Raw genomic sequence first — 19490 nt, 5'->3', positions numbered from 1 at the left:
CAGAATCGCAAAAGCTTCTCTCAACCAAAACTCCAAGAAGCGAGCGAGTCCATCCCGACTTCCTCAAACAGCGGCCGCGCAGCCACAGGCACAGGACAGCAGCAAAGCACTGAGACTGGTGACAAGCTTGTGACGGCCGCTGCAGCCAAGAAGAACGCCCACGGAGGGAGGAGTTGAAGCAACTCTCCCTCTCGCTCGCTCTCTCGCTCTCTCTCTCTCCTCTCTCTCTCTCGAGAGAGAGAGAGAGAGGAGAGAGAGAGAGAGAGAGAGAGAGCGCACAGAGTGGGAGACAAGGGCACCCATAATCACAGGCACGTGAGGTGGTTCTAAAAATCCATTTATCTCCAAACTCTCTGAAAATCTCTGAAACCATGCTGTACTCAACGGCTAATATCTACATAACTACTAACTCTGCAAACTAACTCTTTTAGACAGAGAAAGCACACATTCTATTAGTTATTTTTAGATGATTGGTGTTCACGAATTCTTAACAGAAAATAATCCTCGGCTCTTGTAAAATGAGCCAGAATCCTCAAAAAAAAACCTGGCACAACTTACCTACAGGATTGAAAAAATGGCTGGCACTCAATGTGTTAAAAAAAAAAAAAAAAAAATCTGATTGGGCCTGGGGAAAAAGTGGGTGGGCCTAGGCCCGCCAGGCCCAATACTGGAGCCGCGCCTGGTTATACCAAATATCCCAAATGAATATAAAGAAAGCATGGAACTAGAAATTAATGTAGAAGTACTTGGGGGGGCCATTGATAATATGAAGTCTGGCAAAAGTGCAGGCCCTGACGGACTTCCAATTGATTTGTATAAGAAATTTAAGAATAAGCTGCTAGCACCACTCTTGGAAATGTTTCTGGAGGCATTTGAGAATGATAGCTTACCATCTTCTATGAATAGCGCCCTAATTACTTTATTGCCAAAGCCAGGCAAGCCATCTAATAAATGTGAGAACATGAGGCCCATAAGTTTGTTAAATTCTGATCTCAAGATAATATGGAAAGTTTTAGCTAGACGTTTACAATTAGTACTACCAATTGTTATTAATAAAGATCAAAATGGATTTATAATGGGAAGGCAAGGTTTTCACAATGTGAGGAGAGTATTGAATATTATTCATTGTAACAGAGGAACACCAGACACAGCACTACTATCATTGGACGCCGAAAAGGCATTTGATAGAGTACATTGGCCCTATCTTTTCAAAATATTAGAGAGATTTGGATGTGGGAATAACTTCATAAAATGGGTTCAAATAATATATAAAAATTCTACAGCTGAAATCTTAACCAACAGGAATATTTCAAAACCAATAAAGATCAGTAAAGGTTGCCGTCAAGGGTGTCCACTCTCACCTTTATTGTTTACGTTAGCCATTGAAATTTTAGCAATAGCAATACGTTCACATCCACAATTTTGTGGAATTTCGGTAGGGCCGACAGAACATATAATTGCCTTGTACGCTGATGATGTAATCTTATTCATGTCAAATTTAAAGCAATCAATTCCAACCGTGTCAAAGCTGATAAAAACATTTGGTGAAGTGTCAGGGTATAAGGTGAACAATACCAAGTCTTCTATACTGCTTCTAAATGAAAATGAAAGAAGGAACCCATTTCCAGAAGTAATTCAATTCAATGTAGTGGAGCAGTTTAAGTATTTGGGTGTACAAATCTTGCCTGAGTTAGAGCATGTTGTTGAAGCTAATTACGAACCCATATTAGCAGGAATTAAAGAATCAATAGAAAGATGGATGTCATTACCAATATCTTTAATTCGGAGGATTAATGTTTTAAAAATGAACGTATTACCAAAGCTACTTTATCTGTTCCAAAACATTCCATTGCCACCGCCTTCAGACCTGTTTTCAATTATGGTAAATGGTAAATGGCCTGCATTTATATAGCGCTTTTATCCAAAGCGCTTTACAGTCAGTAGGTAGTCTACATTCACCCATTCATACACCGATGGCGGCAGGCTGCCACGCAGGGTGCCTACACACCATCGGGAGCAAGGAGGGTTAAGTGTCTTGCCCAAGGACACAGCGACGGCAGCTGGGAGGGAGCGGGGATCGAACCGCCAACCCTTGCGTCATTGGCCGACCCGCTCTACCTCCTGAGCTAAAGCCGCCCCATATTATACTTATAAAGAAGTTGTTTGTTAAATTTATATGGAACAATAGGAGGGCAAGAATTCGCTTGACTTTATTATATCTTCCGTACGATAGGGTGGGGCTAAAATGTCCAAACATTCTGTGGTATTATTGGGCTGTGCAGCTGAGATCTATTATGTTTTATTTTTCCACAAATGATTCTCCACATTGGGTTGAGATGGAATCTCACGGTCTAAAGTTACCCCTTCCCTCATATATATATTCAGATACAGTTAAAAATTAAAAAAAAACGAACTAAAAATCCAATTGTAAAACATATGATAAAGGTATGGTATGATGTTAAAAAATATCTAAATGAACCACAAGTGTTGTCTCAATTTAGTCCAATATGGGGGAATCAATTTTTTATACCAGGAAGGGCAGATGCAACGTTCAAAATATGGGACTCTAAGGGACTTAAAAATATCAAAGACCTTTATATGCCCGATTCAGATGATATGATGTCTTTTGAAGAGCTGGAGAGTAAATTTGATCTTAATAGAAGGCATTTTTACAAATATCTTCAGATTAGGAATTTTGTTAGAACAAAGCAAAACAATATATTGACCAAACCTCTACAAACAAATTTAGAAGAAATGATGACAGGCGACAGTCTGAGAAAGGGAATCATATCAGGTTTTTATTGTCTACTTACATCTCGCTCACCTGAGAACTCACGATATAAGCTGAATGCGTGAAGGGAAAACTTAGAACTTGAAATTTCAGAGGAAGATTGGGAAACAGCTTGTGAGGAAGTTCATACTCTATCTATAAATTCACGACTTAAATTGATACAATACAAATGGTTAATGCGGATGTATGTGACCCCAATGGATCTAAATCGATATAACAAAAACATACCTGACACATGTACAAAATGTACAGAGGAAAGAGGAACTCTCTTTCATTGCATGTGGCAATGTAGGAAAATTCAGTTATTTTGGGAAGAGGTAAGAAGCATGATCGAGGAGATTATTTCAAAACCAGTCTCACTGGACCCTAAGCATTTTCTGTTAGGTTTATACCCAGAGAATCACAGTTATAGTAAAAGTGAAATGAAATTTATAGATCTCGGTTTGCTCAATGCTAAAAAATGTATTGCACTGTTGTGGAAAATGGTTCACAGACCAAGCTCAACTCAATGGATTAGACAGATGCTGACAAATCTTCCACTTGAAAATATTACCTACATATTGAAAGCTAAACAACATATATTTGAAGATATTTGGATGCCTTTCATAAGTTATGTTGGTAATGTAAAGTTAGCAGAAGACTAAGCATAATTAGGTTTTGTGATGGCAGTGCAGTTCCAGAAGCTAGAATGTCTTTTTGATACATTGTTTTAATTTTAAAACTAAAAAAAAAAAAAAAAAAATTGTTTAAGATTACCCATGTACAAATTGGAGGAGCAGAGGTGTGGGTGTTGGTGTTGTTGTTGTGTTGTTGGTGTTGTTTTGTCTATGTATTGTAAAGATAACAAACTGTAAATAAAAACATTTTGGAAAAAAAAAAAACATTTCACATAACAAGTTACAGAAAATATAAAAAAGGAAATAGAAAATAGAAAAAAGGAGCTTCTTGATGCTTATAGAAGGATTACATAACAAGTTACATAATGTAGCTTAATGTAGCTGAAGAGTTTAATATATAATATGCATGTTGTGTTAAAGTTGTAAGTGTTAGAGAAGCGAGCTTGTGACCAGAAGGTCGTCGGTTCAATCCCCGGGACCGGCAGGATAAATCTGGGTGGGGAAAGTGAAAAGGCAGCGCTTGCCCCTCCCTCATTACCACCACTGAGGTGCCCTTGAGCAAGGCCCTTAACCCCAACCGCTCCAGTGGAGCTGCTCAGTGGCCAACAGACTGTGGTTGTACTGGTCAGCTTCCAGGTATGAATGTGTGTGTGAATGCGAACAGGGCACTCCTGAAAAAGAGAGCAATGCTCTCAGTGAGACTCCCCCTGTATTAAAAAAAAAAAAAAAAAATATCGGCATGAAAACCGATACCGATATTTTCCGATAACGATTTTTTTATGCTAATATCGGCCGATAATATCGGTAGGCCGATAATATCGGACATCCCTAATATTGATGCATCACATCTTACCTATAATAGTAGCTGAGACCAAAGCCGTGTGAATCGGAGATTGCTCCCTTAGATGATTATTAAGTCTGTGTCTGTCTAAACTCCCGTCAACAGGGGTCTCTCTCTCTCTCTCTCTCCTTACCGCCGGACCGGATAAACGCGGAAGTGAAACCCGGAAGTGAAATGCAGCTGCCTGCCTTCACCCGTTCGCGCTGCCTAGCAACATAGCATAAACAATGTGAACGCCACGCATACTCTCGCGAACATCTCTCGTTATATTCTAACAGGTTTTTGGAAGTTATTTTGTGGTTATGGCCGAAGTGGCTGCTGCAAACCGTTTCATTTCACTTCCTGATCTTCCCTGGCCACAGACAGACTAACACTGGCCGATTCACTCAGGCTTCAAGCGAGACTACTCTGCGTTGGTCTCGTCTACTATTAGAGGTAAGATGTGATGCATTGATATTAAATTTATACTTAAGCAATATAGCATGAGAGCTAGTGTGTTGTGGCAAATATATCCCGCTGATCAGTTGTTATCCCACGAGGCCGCAGGCCGAGTGGGATAACAACTGAGCAGCGGGATATATGCCACAACACACGCTGCTCGAGTGCTATTGCTTTTATAAAACGGTTTCCAAGTATGATAATATAAATATAATAATAATACTATAAGTCCGACTGGCATGGTATTCTGATAGAGTCAGTTGAAACACTACTGTAAGGCGGGACCTCTAGCAAGAAGATAGACGTGCGGGTGATTTGATTGGATCGTTCTGGAGACTGAAGTTGACATTGGCCAATCCTGGCGCTTGCTGAGAAGCTGAGAGCTTTTTGCAAAGCCCGACACCAGAGCCGTATGCCGACACCAAGTAACGTTACGTCTTATTTAGAAATGCGGGGTTAAGAGCGAGGGCGCGCGAGAGAGGGGTTTAAGACATTAGCCCGCGTCTATTCTTGTACAAAACATAATTTTCTGCGAAGTATTAGTAAAGTTATAAGCGAAGATCGATTCACAAGGATCTGACAGCTGTCTCCGCCATTTTTTTTTCTACGTTGTCATTTGAGGTAAGCCTTATTATTACTCTCTTAGTAAGAGAGTTGCCATGGCAACTCAATAACCCATGGCCATGGGTTATTGGACTCGGTTACGGGATTTATACAATGGCTGTGAACCAATCAGATTGCTTGATTTGAGAGAGCCGTTTTATGTTTAATAACAATCGAAAAAGTTGCTCGTAGCTGCTTTAAGATATTTTGATGAGAAGTATGTTTTATGGGGTATATTGCATCGGGTGAAATACACCCGACGTTAGTGATGGTGTGACTTTAAATCACGTTAGTGTTTTAGGGTTAAATGCATCAAATACGGTCTGTGGTTAACAAAAGTTTGTGGGAGCGCGGATTTGGGTTTCAGCAGGATAATCTTAATGAACGTTAATCACTGTTATGCCTTTTTGAAGCGTTTTCTAAAAATAGAATTCCAAAAGTCATAAAAGTGATTATTGTTTCAAATGTGATGGTGCAATGTCATGTGGAAGAACTGTGGGGGCAGGTGGGGGTATATTTTATGTAGGTGTGACTTTGTTTTTATACTTTTTATTCTTTGATCTAGGTCACTTAGGCTATATGTGAAAGCGACCTAAGTGGAGATGCCAATAAAGCATAAAGGGCTGGGTCAAGGTCTGTCTCCACTTAGGGTTTAATCCCGGGAAACGGGAATGGGTTGGATGGAATGACATCCAACCCATTTCCGGTTTCCCGGGAAATAAATGACGGGAAACCGGGAAAAAAATTGTAGGCCTATTTTACATGCAGAACATATTGGAATAGGCCTATTTAGAAATATGCCGACAGTGTACTTTCTTAAATGATATAGCCTACGTTTTAAAAGAACATGTAATATATTAGGCTACTGTAAGCAGTGTAAGTCATTAAAGGAGACATCAAAGTGAATCAATCAACCAACAATCAATCAATTTTATATTTATATAGCACCAAATAAGAGGTATTGCAAGGCCGATTTTAAGATTAAATACTCTCCGACAACAACGCTGCAGCCAGTAATTTGAAATGTGATATCCTTTGCAGAGTGGAATTAATTTCTGATTTTATTTTGGCGTGTTTTGGCCATGCGCCTTTGTGCGCTGTGCGCAGGTGGAACACACACTGAAAGCTTATTGCACATAGCCAATAAACACAAAGCCCACAATGTTTATTTTCTTTTCTACACTCCTGACTTGCTTGAGGGGATTGATTGTGCCATGAGCGTTAATGCAGTAGCCTATGAGACGGCGATTGAGCACCGTGCAAACTTCACCAGCGGTGAAAACTACAATCAGCTGTGCGTCCGGTTCGTGTGCCCCAGGTTGGGCAATGGGCATGATGGTCTGGTTGTAGGCGATGTCCGTGCACGAGGGGTGGAGATAGTCTGATAAAGCCGTGCTCCGGTATGCGGTATGGAGATTATGGCTGGGCACGGCTGGAAGACGAGCGGTGCAGCCGCCAGAGTGCAGCGCAGCAGCCCATATCCAAAAGGACACGGTGCCAGGTATCAGACAGCAGTGATGTTGTGCGTAAAAGAGCGTGAAAACGGGCTGATCGACGTGTTTACGGCTCCATTCCTTCCACGGCAGTTTCCACAACTCTCTAAGAAAATGGTTAGCCTAGGCTACTACAGGATTTATTGAAAGGCCAATCCAGGCGATTGGTGAATTATATCAACCCTAACGGCACTAGCCTATACATGCATAGCCTACATACACCCATACAGCCTAAAACCAGCCTAAAAAGTTTGTTAAATTGCGATGTTTTGCCTTAATTAATAAATATTAATGCCACCGAAGAATACATTTGCTCAGGTTGGGAACCTTGATGCATAAAAGAAAAAAGAAAAAAAATTAACAATTTCCCGGGATTCCCGGGAAAGAGGGGTTCATTTCCAATTTCCCGGTATGCCTCATTTTCGGGGGAAATATTAAACCCTACTCTCCACCAGTGTTGGGCAGTAACGCGTAATTAGTTACTTTTTTAGTAACTAAGTTATATAATTTGTTACAATTTCCAAAACAGTAATTAGATTACAGTTACTAATCCAAGTCCATGCGTTACTGCGTTACATCATTGCCTGCCAGAGAGAGAATATGCGGGGATAGAGCATAGGGATGGAGGCTAAATTGAAGGCGACGCCGCGTGAGGTAGACTTGGGTGGTGTAACAGTTCACTGGATTAACAGATACACTTTGGGTAAGTGTTGTACACTTTGTTACTTCCTAACCTTCTTGTCAAAGCCTTCTGACCTCTCCCGAGTCCCGAGAGAGAGAGAGCCTGGTGACGCGAGGTTATTCTGACCCTAGTCAGACGGCCCAGTGAATGTTGACAGATCATCACTTTTCTTTCAGCAACGAAGCTTAAAACGTTTGCATTGAGGCTGTGTTGTTTTATTACCACTCCGACAGTAACAGCATCTTTCTTCCACTCACGTTATCTGTCCGACTATTAGTCTCTAGAACAGATGAGTTGGCTTCCGCAATTTTCAAATGCTTCCGCCATACCGTCTGTACTTTGTGGGGGAGAATCATGCACCAACCGGAGTGGGAAGTAGAAAGGCGGGTTTTCCGCTCATTAGTCCAATCAGAATCGCAGAAAGGCGGGTCTTCCGCTCATTAGTCCAATCAGAATCCAATATGCCGCATTTTTCGTGGACACACGTGTCGTGATTGGTCGGATTCCGTGGAACTTCTTTCCTGTCTGAAGGTTTTTTTTCCCAACTTCCTTGTGCATGTTCTGGGGGTGTAACGTACAGACTGTGTATAGCTGCATTCGCCGGATGTAGATGAGACAGTCTGACATTGGCTTCTGCTGTAACACAAGAGGTCAAGGTCAAGGTCAATTTTATTGTAAATTCCACTGTATATACGGTACATGACATACAATGTTTGAAATTGCATTGCTCGTCATATCCAGGGTGCAAGAAAATACATTAAAATACATAAAATACATAAAACCCACCTATACACGATTAAAAAAAAGCAATGACATAATCATCATGTCTAATACCTCTAAGTATAAAATGTAGACAAATAAAAAAGGTGCAAAAACTGCCGCAGTGCAATTTTAGTTGATTCTTATGACCTATTTAAAAAGTCCATTTAAAAGTCATACTGAAAGTGCATGAGTGATCAGATATCCTGGTCATTGTCCAGAGGCTGTGGGTGTATGAGGCACAGAAAGGGAGGGGAGGGCTGGAAGGGAATTCAGCTTCCTGACGGCCTGGTGGATGAAGCTGTTCCCCAGCCTGCTAGTCCTGTCTGCCCGAAGGCTTCTCATTCTCCTCCCAGACGGCAGGAGGCTGAAGAAGCAGTGTGAGGGGTGGGTGGGGTCGCGCACAGTGCTGAGTGCCTTGTGGACCAGGCGGGTGTCATAGATGTCCTGGAGAGAGGGGAGGGAGGCCCCAATGATCCTCTCCGCTGCTTTCACCACGCGCTGCAGGGATTTCCGAGAGGCTGCAGTGCAGCTACCATACCACACGGTTATGCAACTGGTGAGGATGCTCTCGGTGACGCCGCGAGCGTCTATCTATCATAATACCAAAGCGAAAATAATTAATACAGTGACATGCTAGACATGTAACAACTTAAGTGTAAGGTATTTGGGGTAAAAAAGAAAAGAAAAAGTAACTAGTAACGTACCTAGTTACTTTTTGAAAAAGTAATCAGTAAAGTAACTTTTATTACTTTTTAAAGGAGTAATCAGTAATCAGTAACTAATTACTTTTCCAGAGTAACTTGCCCAACACTGCTCCCCACCACCCAGATGCCACAACAACACTTTTAGAGGCGGAGTAAACTGCGGGAGTGAGTTGTTCACTTCAGACAGACTCCATTTTAGACACGGGCAGCAGAGCAGGAAGCAGACTGAGGCAGGGTGAGTGTTTCTTTACAACATTATTATTGTCTTTACTGTCAAATCTCTGAGTCAGTTGTCCAGCCTACTGAAGGAGGAGGTAGGCTACTGTGTTCACCTGACAAACATTCAGCCTGTTTCTCCACTCATGAGAAGTGAGATAATGATGAGATCAGAAAAACAAAGAGAGAAGTTAAGAGTAGCCTACTTAACAGAAGGCCAAGACGCAGCTGATGAGTTTTATTCCCGTCTTGGTCTGAGACTCTGGGACATGCGGCCGTCTTTCAGTCACATGACACCATCAATAGTTAGTAAAATACAAATAAAAAAAGTTTGTTGACTTTACGCACTATGCAGGCAGCTCGGGACATCGTGGTGGGGGCAGGTATATAACTCTGTCTTATCTGCTTCACATTAGGAGAGACTTTACTGGCTCTTCCTATTCTTATTAATTATACGTCCCAAAGTTTGTTACGGTAATGGAGATGAGAAAAGTCATAATCTAAATGAATCTTGCGGTTTGGACGATGTATTTGCACTCAATCTGGGAACCCATTGGTTAAACAACAAATAACTATTTGTTCCTCTAACCTCTGGGGGGCAGCCCCGTTTCAATGTGTTGCAACAGGAACTCAAGAGGTGCGCTTGGCCCATTAATGCATTTATTTTCCCTGGGTGTCGCTCTCAAATCCGTCCGTCGCTATGAAACAACAATAACAAATCTAGCTCGTTGCTAGTAGCAAGTAGCAACTTGCTACACGCTGAAAATGTTCAGTTTTGACTACACACCGGTCACATTCACTTCATTTTGATCGGGTAACGTGTAGCATGCGAGCCTGCACCCTGCGGCCGTTACGCCACCTGCCGACAGATTTTCGATGCAAGTCGAAAGTCTGTTTTGAGAGATTATCGCGCACTAGGTGCGCACAGCAGCGCAATGATAAAAAAAATATGAAAAAAAAAAGATTTTAAAGATTAAAAAAAAAAACGCCTCAAGATTCAAGATTTTTATTGTCACTCCATGGTACAAGTATCACGTGTGAAATTCTTGTGCTGTGGACTCCGTTTACAACATAGTACAAATATAACAGGGCATATGAGTGCAAAAACAACAAGAGACACAACAAGCAATAAGGCAGTATAGTGATAAGACAAGTCAGAGACAGTGGCATATTCACTGCACATAGGTGCACATGTCATGTGCATACTTTAGACGTGCTTCAACATTTTAAATTCGGCGTATTTGACATACAGGTGCAAATAGCATATTCCTTATTAAACATACAATTAAACTCTGCGTTTTAAATTCGGCGTATTTGACATACAGGTGCAAATAGCATATTCCTTATTAAACATACAATTAAACATTAGACATACATAATGGTAGCAGCTACAGTACGGTACAGTACGGCTACTACACTATTTGTGTATGTTAAGGAGTCTCGTGGCCTGCGGGAAGAAACTGTTCCTCAAGCGATTTGTGCGTGCTTTTGGAACCCTGTATCTTCTCCCTGAGGGTAACAGGGAGAACAGGCTGTTGTGGGGATGGTTTGTGTCTTTGATGATCTTCAGGGACCTCCTGAGGCACCGCTGTTTATACAGTTCATGCAGTTCTGGCAACTCACATCCTGTTACGTGCTGGGCGCGTCTCACTCTCCGTAGCGCCCTGCGGTCCATGGTGGTACAGTTCCCGTACCAGGTGGTGAAGCAGCCAGTCAGCAGGCTTTCAATGGTGCCTCTGTAGAAGTCCGTAAGGATTTCTGGCCTTAGCCCAAATTTCTTCAGGCGCCTGAGTCCGTGTATTCGCTGTTGGGCCTTTTTGACAACAGTGGCGGTGTGGCCGGCCCAAGTCAGGTCCTGGTGGATGTTGACTCCCAGGTACTTGAAGCTGTCCACCCTTTCCACCACTGTGCCGTTGATGGTGATTGGGGGGTGTGTGGGGTGTGTGCCCCCCCCCCCCCCCCCCCTCCTGTAGTCTGCAATGATCTCCGTGGTCTTGGAGACGTTCAGAGAGAGGTGGTTGTCTGGGCACCATTGTTCCAGGACCCCCACCTCCTCTCTGTAGGCCGTCTCGTCGCCCCCCGAGATCAGCCCCACGACCGCTGTGTCGTCTGCAAACTTCACGATGGTGATCGAAGTTTGAGTCGCCACGCAGTCGTGGGTGTAGAGGTCGTACCAGAAGGGGCTGGAGACACACCCCTGGGGCGCTCCTATGCTGATGGTCAGTGGTGAGGAGGTGAGGTTGCCCACCCTCACCACCTGGCGGCGGTCTGTCAGGAAATCCAGGATCCAGTCGCACATTGCTGTGTTTAGTCCCAGAGGAGAGAGAGAGAGGGGGGGGGTTGATGGGGGGGAGGAGGGGAGGCGCTCTGGCAGACGGGTCGAACCTAGCGTAGAACGTGTTGAGTTCGTCCGGTAGGGTGGGTGACGTGCTGGGGTTCTGTCGTTTCACCTCTTTGAAGTCTGTGGCAGCATGGAGTCCTCTCCACAGGTGTCTGGGGTTGTTAGTGTCCAATTTTGACTCCAGCTGCCTTCCATAATCTCTCCGTGCTTTTTTTATAGCGGTCCGGAGGGCATATTGTGCCTGCTTGTATTGTTCTGGTGTGCCAGAACTAAAGGCGGTGGTCCTGGCGTGAAGGGCAGCCCTGACGTCGCTGTTGACCCAGGGCTTTTGATTTGGCATTATTTTGACTCTCTTTGTGGGGACTATGTCGTCGGTACACTTCTTTATGAAGCATGACACCGTCTCTGCATACTCGCCCAGGTCTCCTGCAGCTTTGAACTCCTCCCATACTACTTGGTCAAAGCAGTCCCTCAGGATGTCGTCTGATTGGTCTGACCAGCAGTGGGCGGTTCGGAATGCTGGGGGCTGTTTTTTCAGTTTTTGTTGATACCTGGGTACGAGTAGAATGGAGGCGTGGTCCGAATTGCCGAAGGGGGGGGCGGGGTACGGCCTTGTAGCCATGGCGGATATTTGAGTAACATTGGTCCAGTGTGTTTCTGCCTCCGGTGGGGAAGTGAATGTGCTGGTGAAGCGTGGGCATTCTTCCTCTCAGGTTTGCCCTGTTAAAATCCCCAGTCACCACCAGGGCCATTTCTGGTTGTTTTGTCTCCTGTGCGCTGATTGCCCGTTGCAACTCTTTCAGTGCGACAGTGACGTTCGCTTGTGGAGGAACGTATACACCCATGATGGTGACTGACGTGAATTCCCTGGGACTCCAGAACGGCACGCATTGTAACATTACATATTCAAGGTCTGCTGAGCAGTATTTCCCAATGTCAGTGAGGTTTACACACCAGTTTTCGTTAATCATTACACAAACGCCTCCGCCTTTCTTCTTCCCGGATCGTTCATCTCTGTCTCCTCTGAATACACTGAAGCCTGGTATAGTGATAGAATGGTCCGTTGTATCAGGAGTGAGCCAGGTTTCAGTTAGACACAGAACGTTACATCGCGCTATGTCTTTTTGGAATTGTGCTTAGTTCACATAGCTTATTCTCCAAATATTGGACATTTGCCAGGAGAACGCTGGGTAACGGTGGCTTGTTGGCGCGCCTTCTTAGGCGGGCGAGTATTCCCCCTCTCCTACCTCTTTTCCGTTGGTGTTTTATAAGTTCAGGAAATTCCGTGAGGTCGGGAGCTTGCCAGTTACGGTTGGGATAAATCTGTGCGTTCCTGAATTGGATCAGCGCGTTCCTGTTGTATTTTTGCCCGACGCTGGTGTCTGCGTCTTTGTTCTCCTCCATTGTGGGGAGCGGATGGCTGCAGCGAACAAAGGTCCCGCCGTCTGTGTAGTTTCTTGCAAAGAAAAGTGCGAAGACGCTACTATATACACTATTTAAAAACACTGTTATATACAATAGGTATTTACAAAGCGAATCGAAGCAACGAAATTAAAACAAAACGCGTTTACACTCAAATAAAAAGCCTATTTGTCTAAGAAGTTATGGAGCTCTCAGCGGGTCGCCCTCTCCTGGCGCCTCTCTCTCACTCATTGAGCCAATGGGACACCAGCACAGAACCATGACAGCCAATCAGAGGAAGTCCTTCGGGTGGTGGTTTTGCTCTGCGCTGCCTTCGGTTATCAAGTTATTTGCTTTCGTCTTTGAGAATACACAATTTGAATTTGTATCCATTCCTGTGCAGAGGTGGAAAGTACCCAAGTACAACTAGCCTACTTGAGTAGTTTTGTTGTTGTTGAGGATTTGTATTTTTTAAGTATTTTTATCATGTTATAGTTTTACTCTTAATTGAGAAATTTTAATAATATAGATAATTCTACTTGAGTTAGAGTAGGCTACTTACAATGTCTCCCTCTCTCTCTCCCTCAAGCTGTGTTCACACCGAGATATTTATTTTTCTCTCTGTCGCTCGATTCAACTCTTTGGAATCGCTCTGTCGCTGTGTTTAAATCGCTTGTCAAAAGGCACAATAATTGACGGACATCTGGGGGCTATAACGTTACGCAATGTCATGTTTGTCCACTACGAGCCACCGTAGTGGTTTAGAAGCTAAGCCTATCAGCATGCTCCCCTTGCGAGCTCTATACCGGTAGTACAGACTTCACTTCATGTCAGCTCTCAGCCTGTCAATCAGCTGTCAATGCGGTTTGTTGCCACACAATAAACCAGCGGTTTGTTCCAAGCCAGTGTGATCCTTGACTCACTCTCACACGGCAGCCAATCAGCGTTGAACAGCGAGCGACTGATGCCAGCGTAATTTAGCTCGAGTTGGGATATTTCATCTCGGGCGACGAGTGAATTTTCGCCCTATCGCTCTGTCTCTGTCGCTCGGACGCCCAGCGATTTTTCTCCCAGGCGAATATACGCTCAATCGCTCGTTTGCATTGACTTTGTATGTAAACTCGATGCCAGCGAAAAACTTTAAAGGTCCCATTCCGTGCAAAAGCTGTTTTTACTTCTAAATGCATATATGCTGCTGTCATCCCTCCCTGTAATGAGTGCTCACAACCTCAGAACTGTCAGAGTTGAATTTGTCCCTATCCAGCTTCCCCCTGCAGTCTCCTTCAAGCCACGCCCCTTACACTCCGTTCTCCCAGACGGTTTCGTGTTACGTCACGCGGCTCCTTAAGCATACTGCGCGCGGTCTCTCTCACACAAGCTACCTGCGCCATTTTGTCTATTGTGTACCATCTCCCTGCGCGAGATTCATCATGGCCTGTTGGTCTGTGCTAACCATTTCAGCCCAGAATGTTTCAACAATCTGGGGCAGTACAATCAAGGTTTAGCCACAATATTAACACTTCTAGCTGGAGCGACGCCAACTGTACGTGATCCAGCAACTGCGGAGGTGCATTTGGTAAGTCTAGGCATTTTGAGATGTCCTATGTAAGTTAGCGATAGCTCGTTGCTAATGTTAGTTGTGGACACAACCTAGCGTGCTGGTCCACGGACGCTAATCTGATTGGCCTGGGGCGGGCTCTCCCCCAGCGGCCAATGGGAACTGTTGGTTCTGAATATATTATAGAAACAGACCATTCCTGCGAAGCGACGAGATGAGGAAGTGAGAACTCCGTCAGAACAAACGGGGTTGCTATATTTTCGACAAATTAATCCAGAATCATGTTTTATGGACCAGAGACACACGTTTTTAAGAGGTTACAGCTGCACGAATTGGGACCTTTAATAGGTCGGTGTGAATGCAGCTTCAGTCTCTCTCCCCCCTCTCTCTCTCTCCCTCAGTCTCTGCCCCCTCTCCTCTCTCTCGTGACTTTGTGTGTGAGTTTATGACATCACTGATGATGTCATCAGTGGATTTATGACATCACTGATACATCATCAGTGATGTCATCAGTGATATCAACACTGAACTATTGCCTTGTGGTTGTGTGTGTGTGTGTGTGTGTGTGTGTGTGTGTGTGTGTGTGTGTGTGTGTGTGTGTGTGTGTGTGTGTGTGTGTGTGTGTAATCGTCTTTCCGGTTTTAGACACGGAAGTAGATTACGCCTACCGTAGTCATTTTTAGACTTGCCAAAAAGCTATTTTCAAGCAAAAAACAAACAAACTGTTTTAAAGTTTTAATATGTTTCGGGTGAGAACGTATTTGTGACCAGTTTATCAGAATACGGTAAGCCTATTTGGAAATCTTTAACGAGCAGCGATGACTGGGAGCGCTGGCTGTGCTGACACCGGTCAGACTAGCTATCTGTCAAACCCTACTGTAAGCTACTGGCAGTGAGAAAACACTTGTCAACGTGCTTTTGCAACTAACGTTAAATGCCGACCGGGTAGAGCCATCGGCTCCTCACAGCAGTAACGCTATGAACATGTAGCCTAACTGAAGTTGGACGCAGTGTAGCTTAATTCTGAATGTTGCCAAACTTCGTTCATAATTATAGGGACATTTTGTTTTGAAATTGGCCGCCAACTAGCGCTAAACCGGAAGAACAAATACACCTTTATGTCTTTATTTAAGATCCCCATTAGCTACAGCAGAGCTGCAGCTATTCTTCCTGGGGTCAAACAACTTGCATAGTTTCAAGACATCAAACAATTTGCATAGTTTCAATCACATACAAAATTTACATTCTGTGTAAAAAATACATTCTGTACAAACGGTACAGTTTTGGATATTACATACATACATACTGTACCTTTCAAGGTATTGCATACATCAGAAATACTTACATATCATTACAGATGTGTAGAATATACATAAACTACATCACATATTATGTATATATACCATTACCATATCTTATATATATAATTATACATATAACTATTACCATCACCATATATATTATATATTATCACAGTAGTAAGTGCTGTTTTACCAATAATTTGAAATGTTTTTTGCTTTTCTTTTGTGTAATATATGTGGGAAGGGTGTTCCATTTCTGCATACCTCTAAACATGACAGTTATTTTCATCGCATTTGTTCTAACTACTGGAAGTGTAAAACCTCCTGCAGTAGCATGTCTAGTTGAGTATGTGTGCCTGTTATGAACCTGAACACTACATGAATTGCGTGTAACGCGGAAGAGAGAAAAAGTGGGCGTGGTGAATAAGATGAATTGCCTTGTGTGTGTGAGTAATTCACTGATATAATTTATGACATCACTGATGAGTGGGACATACAGAGAAACAGACAGAGCCCAGACAGACAGACAGACAGAGAGACAGACAGAGACCCAGCTCCCATTTATATACTAATGATTGCGTAACTGTGATGTCACTAAGGCCAGTTGATGTCATCAGTGATGTCACTCGAGCAACTGTGATGTAGTATGATTCAAGATTTCAAGATTCAAGATTTTTATTGTCACTCCATGGTACAAGTATCACGTGTGAAATTCTTGTGCTGTGGACTCCGTTTACAACATAGTACAAATATAACGGGGCATATGAGTGCAAAAACAGCAAGAGACACAACAACAATAAGGCAGTATAGTGATAAGACAAGTCAGAGACAGTGGCATATTCACTGCACATAGGTGCACATGTCGTGTGCATACTTTAGATGTGCTTAAACATTTTAAATTCGACGTATTTGACATACAGGTGCAAATAGCATGTACCTTATTAAACATACAATTAAACATTAGACATACGTAATGGTAGCAGCTACAGTATGGTACAGTACGGCTACTACACTATTTGTGTATGTTAAGGAGTCGATGGCGCACAGTTGCACGGTGGCACCTAGGCGCCTTTCAGTCTGGAATATGGAATATCTTTCAATAATCTATGATTTAGCTGCTAAATTGTCAAATGCTGACTGCTCGCTATCCAGGCACTTATGCATGTACTTAACCTAACTAACTATCTGGTGTGCACAACATTGTCAGACTAAACTCCGGCTGACACCCCAAAAACCTACAATCCGCTACAGAAAAATGTATATTGTTTGTTTATTAACTGGCCCCTGGCCTTCTATCATTTCACGAAAGTGGCCCCTGGGCAAAGCAAGTTGAGTATCCCTGCTGTAGTTTAACCGTTAGTTGTGCACCTTAACGATCATTTAATTAACGTTAACGGGGTATTTTAATCATTATTGTAACGTTACTTGAGCTTACCTTTGATGAAATGTTGGCCGCAAAGACGTGTGTACTTTGATGGTAGAAAAAAAGCCATTTGCCCTCCCCAGCGACTGAACCACGTCTAATCGCACAAATCCACAACCTCCTCCTTTCTGAGTTTTCTTTCTCCGACGGGATTCTGTAAAAGCACAAGCCAGGCGTGTCTCCTCGTCGGTTAGTGCAACCGATAGCACAACAGGTATCCGGCATTTTGGCTGAACAAACACAGCGTGAGAAACTAGTCGACTCGGCGGGCAGCGGAATGAACAAGTTTTTTCTTTGACCGTCAGGTGGGCGCCAGGTGGGCGTTCCCGGCAGCACGTAACGCCCCTTGAAAGCTATGAATATATAATTGGGCAAAAGTTGGTATGGTGCACTATAGAGACACTGCATGAAATAGGCCACGCCCATCACGAGGGAAAGCTCTCCATTCACTACCACACACCAGCATCATTTTCCTTGAATTAAACCTAGCTAAAAGCTGTTGTGTGGTGGGCTGCGCAGACAACAAATGTAAAAAATCGCCAATTAGTTTTTTTTTTTACTCCCGAGCAAAACAAGGAAGCCATTAACACATTGACTGCCAGCCGTTTTTTTTTTGCTGTAGGTAGCTTCTGCCAAGCCGTTTTTTGAGGATTCTGGCTCATTTTACAAGAGCCGAGGATTCTTTTCTGCTTGGAGTTTGTGAACACAAAGTTCACAAAAGTACTAATAGAATGTGTGCTTTCTCTGTCTAAAAGAGTTAGTTTGTAGAGTTAGTAGTTATGTAGATATTAGCCGTTGAGTACAGCATGGTTTGAGCGTCTGAGAGTGAAAGCTGAGATAATCGCAGTTTTGTGAAATTCAATCAAACAGGCAGAACAGTCACTTTAACCATTTATTTTTGGCATCAGTGAGAGATCAGACATCCAAACAATATAGTTCCGAACGCCCTCTCCTTCAAACTCCTCCCCCCGTGGGCGTGTCTGGTGGCTTTCAGCCTGCGTTTGTCACAAGCGAGTGCTCTGCTGCTGCTGCTGCTGCTGCGAGTTTGAGCAGCCTCCCTCCCTGGCAGCGAGTGTGGATAGGGCTCACTCGTCTCTTGGGTTTGAGAGCCCCGATGAAGCCCCGTGCGACTCTAGGCTTTATGCTGCCCACCCAGTCCATTTCTGGAACCCCCCACCGCCGTGCGCCCGTGCGCAGCAGCGCGAAAGCGTCCCCGCCTACAGTATGAGAATGAGGCTCGTTCGTTTCTGGGTTTTCGGAATGCGTGCGATTCTGGCCTTTCTGCGGGCGTTTCAAAGTGTGTTTCACCCATAATCTATTATGCAAATTTGCAATCCCCCACGCCAGCACCGCTCTCCGCTCTCAGTGTGCTGCTGCTGGCGTGGCCGCTCTCGGGCGAGTCTGGTGACTGATGACTGTAAAATCGCCAAGCCATTTCCTTGAGAATGGCTTCGTCCCGCGGCTGCTTTTGGTTGACTTTCTCTCTGTCGGGAGAGCACCGTCGCCACCTAGCTGGTCGGTAAAATAGATTATACACATTCAATACTTCCAATATCTCCATAGGAGACGCGGGGGGCATTGATCCACGTAGCACCGTCAAAAAAAAAATATATTTTTTTTGACGACTCAACTCGTCATTGGCAGTGAACGGTTGGATTGTGTTTGACGACTCAACTCGTCATTGGCAGTGAACGTGTTAAGAATTGGCGAGAAGAAAAATGTGGATCTAGCTGTCAAGGAAGTGAGTGTTCATCTTCCGTATATATGATCTTTGTGTGCAACACGTGACATAGGGGAACGCCAGGATTGGGTGGGGGGATTTTTGTTTCCCCCCGTTTTGGCCGTGGTTTCTAAATGCAGTTGTGATGTCATCATGCAGTGATATCACTCGAGCAACTGTGATCTAGGCAAAAGTTGGCACGGTGCTTATTGCTAAACTGTGATGTCACTCAGGCAGTTGTGATGTCATCAGTGATGTCACTCGAGCAACTGTGATGTAGTATGAGCAGATGGCGCACAGTTGCACGGTGGCACCTAGGCAAGAACAGCGCTGCCGCTATGTTGGCTTGTGGAAAGGGCGAAAAACAGCCTCCGAGCCTGTACTTTTTTACTTTTACTTGAGTAAATGATTTGAATCAGTACTTCTACTTGTACCAGAGTATTCTTTTACACAAGTAACTGTAGCCTACTTCTAAAGCATGTCTGTACTTTTCCCATCTCTGCTTTTAGGTCTCCTGCATCTCACCACCAGTCTTTGAGGAATTTACAGGAAAGGAAACACCAGCGGTTCTGAACCTGGGGGTCATGAGATTTATCATA

The sequence above is a fragment of the Poromitra crassiceps genome, assembly GCF_964638095.1.
Source record: "Poromitra crassiceps genome assembly, chromosome: 10".
Classification (NCBI taxonomy): Eukaryota; Metazoa; Chordata; class Actinopteri; order Beryciformes; family Melamphaidae; genus Poromitra; species Poromitra crassiceps.
The sequence above is the reverse complement of the archived record's forward strand: the minus strand, read 5'-3'. Positions refer to the sequence as shown.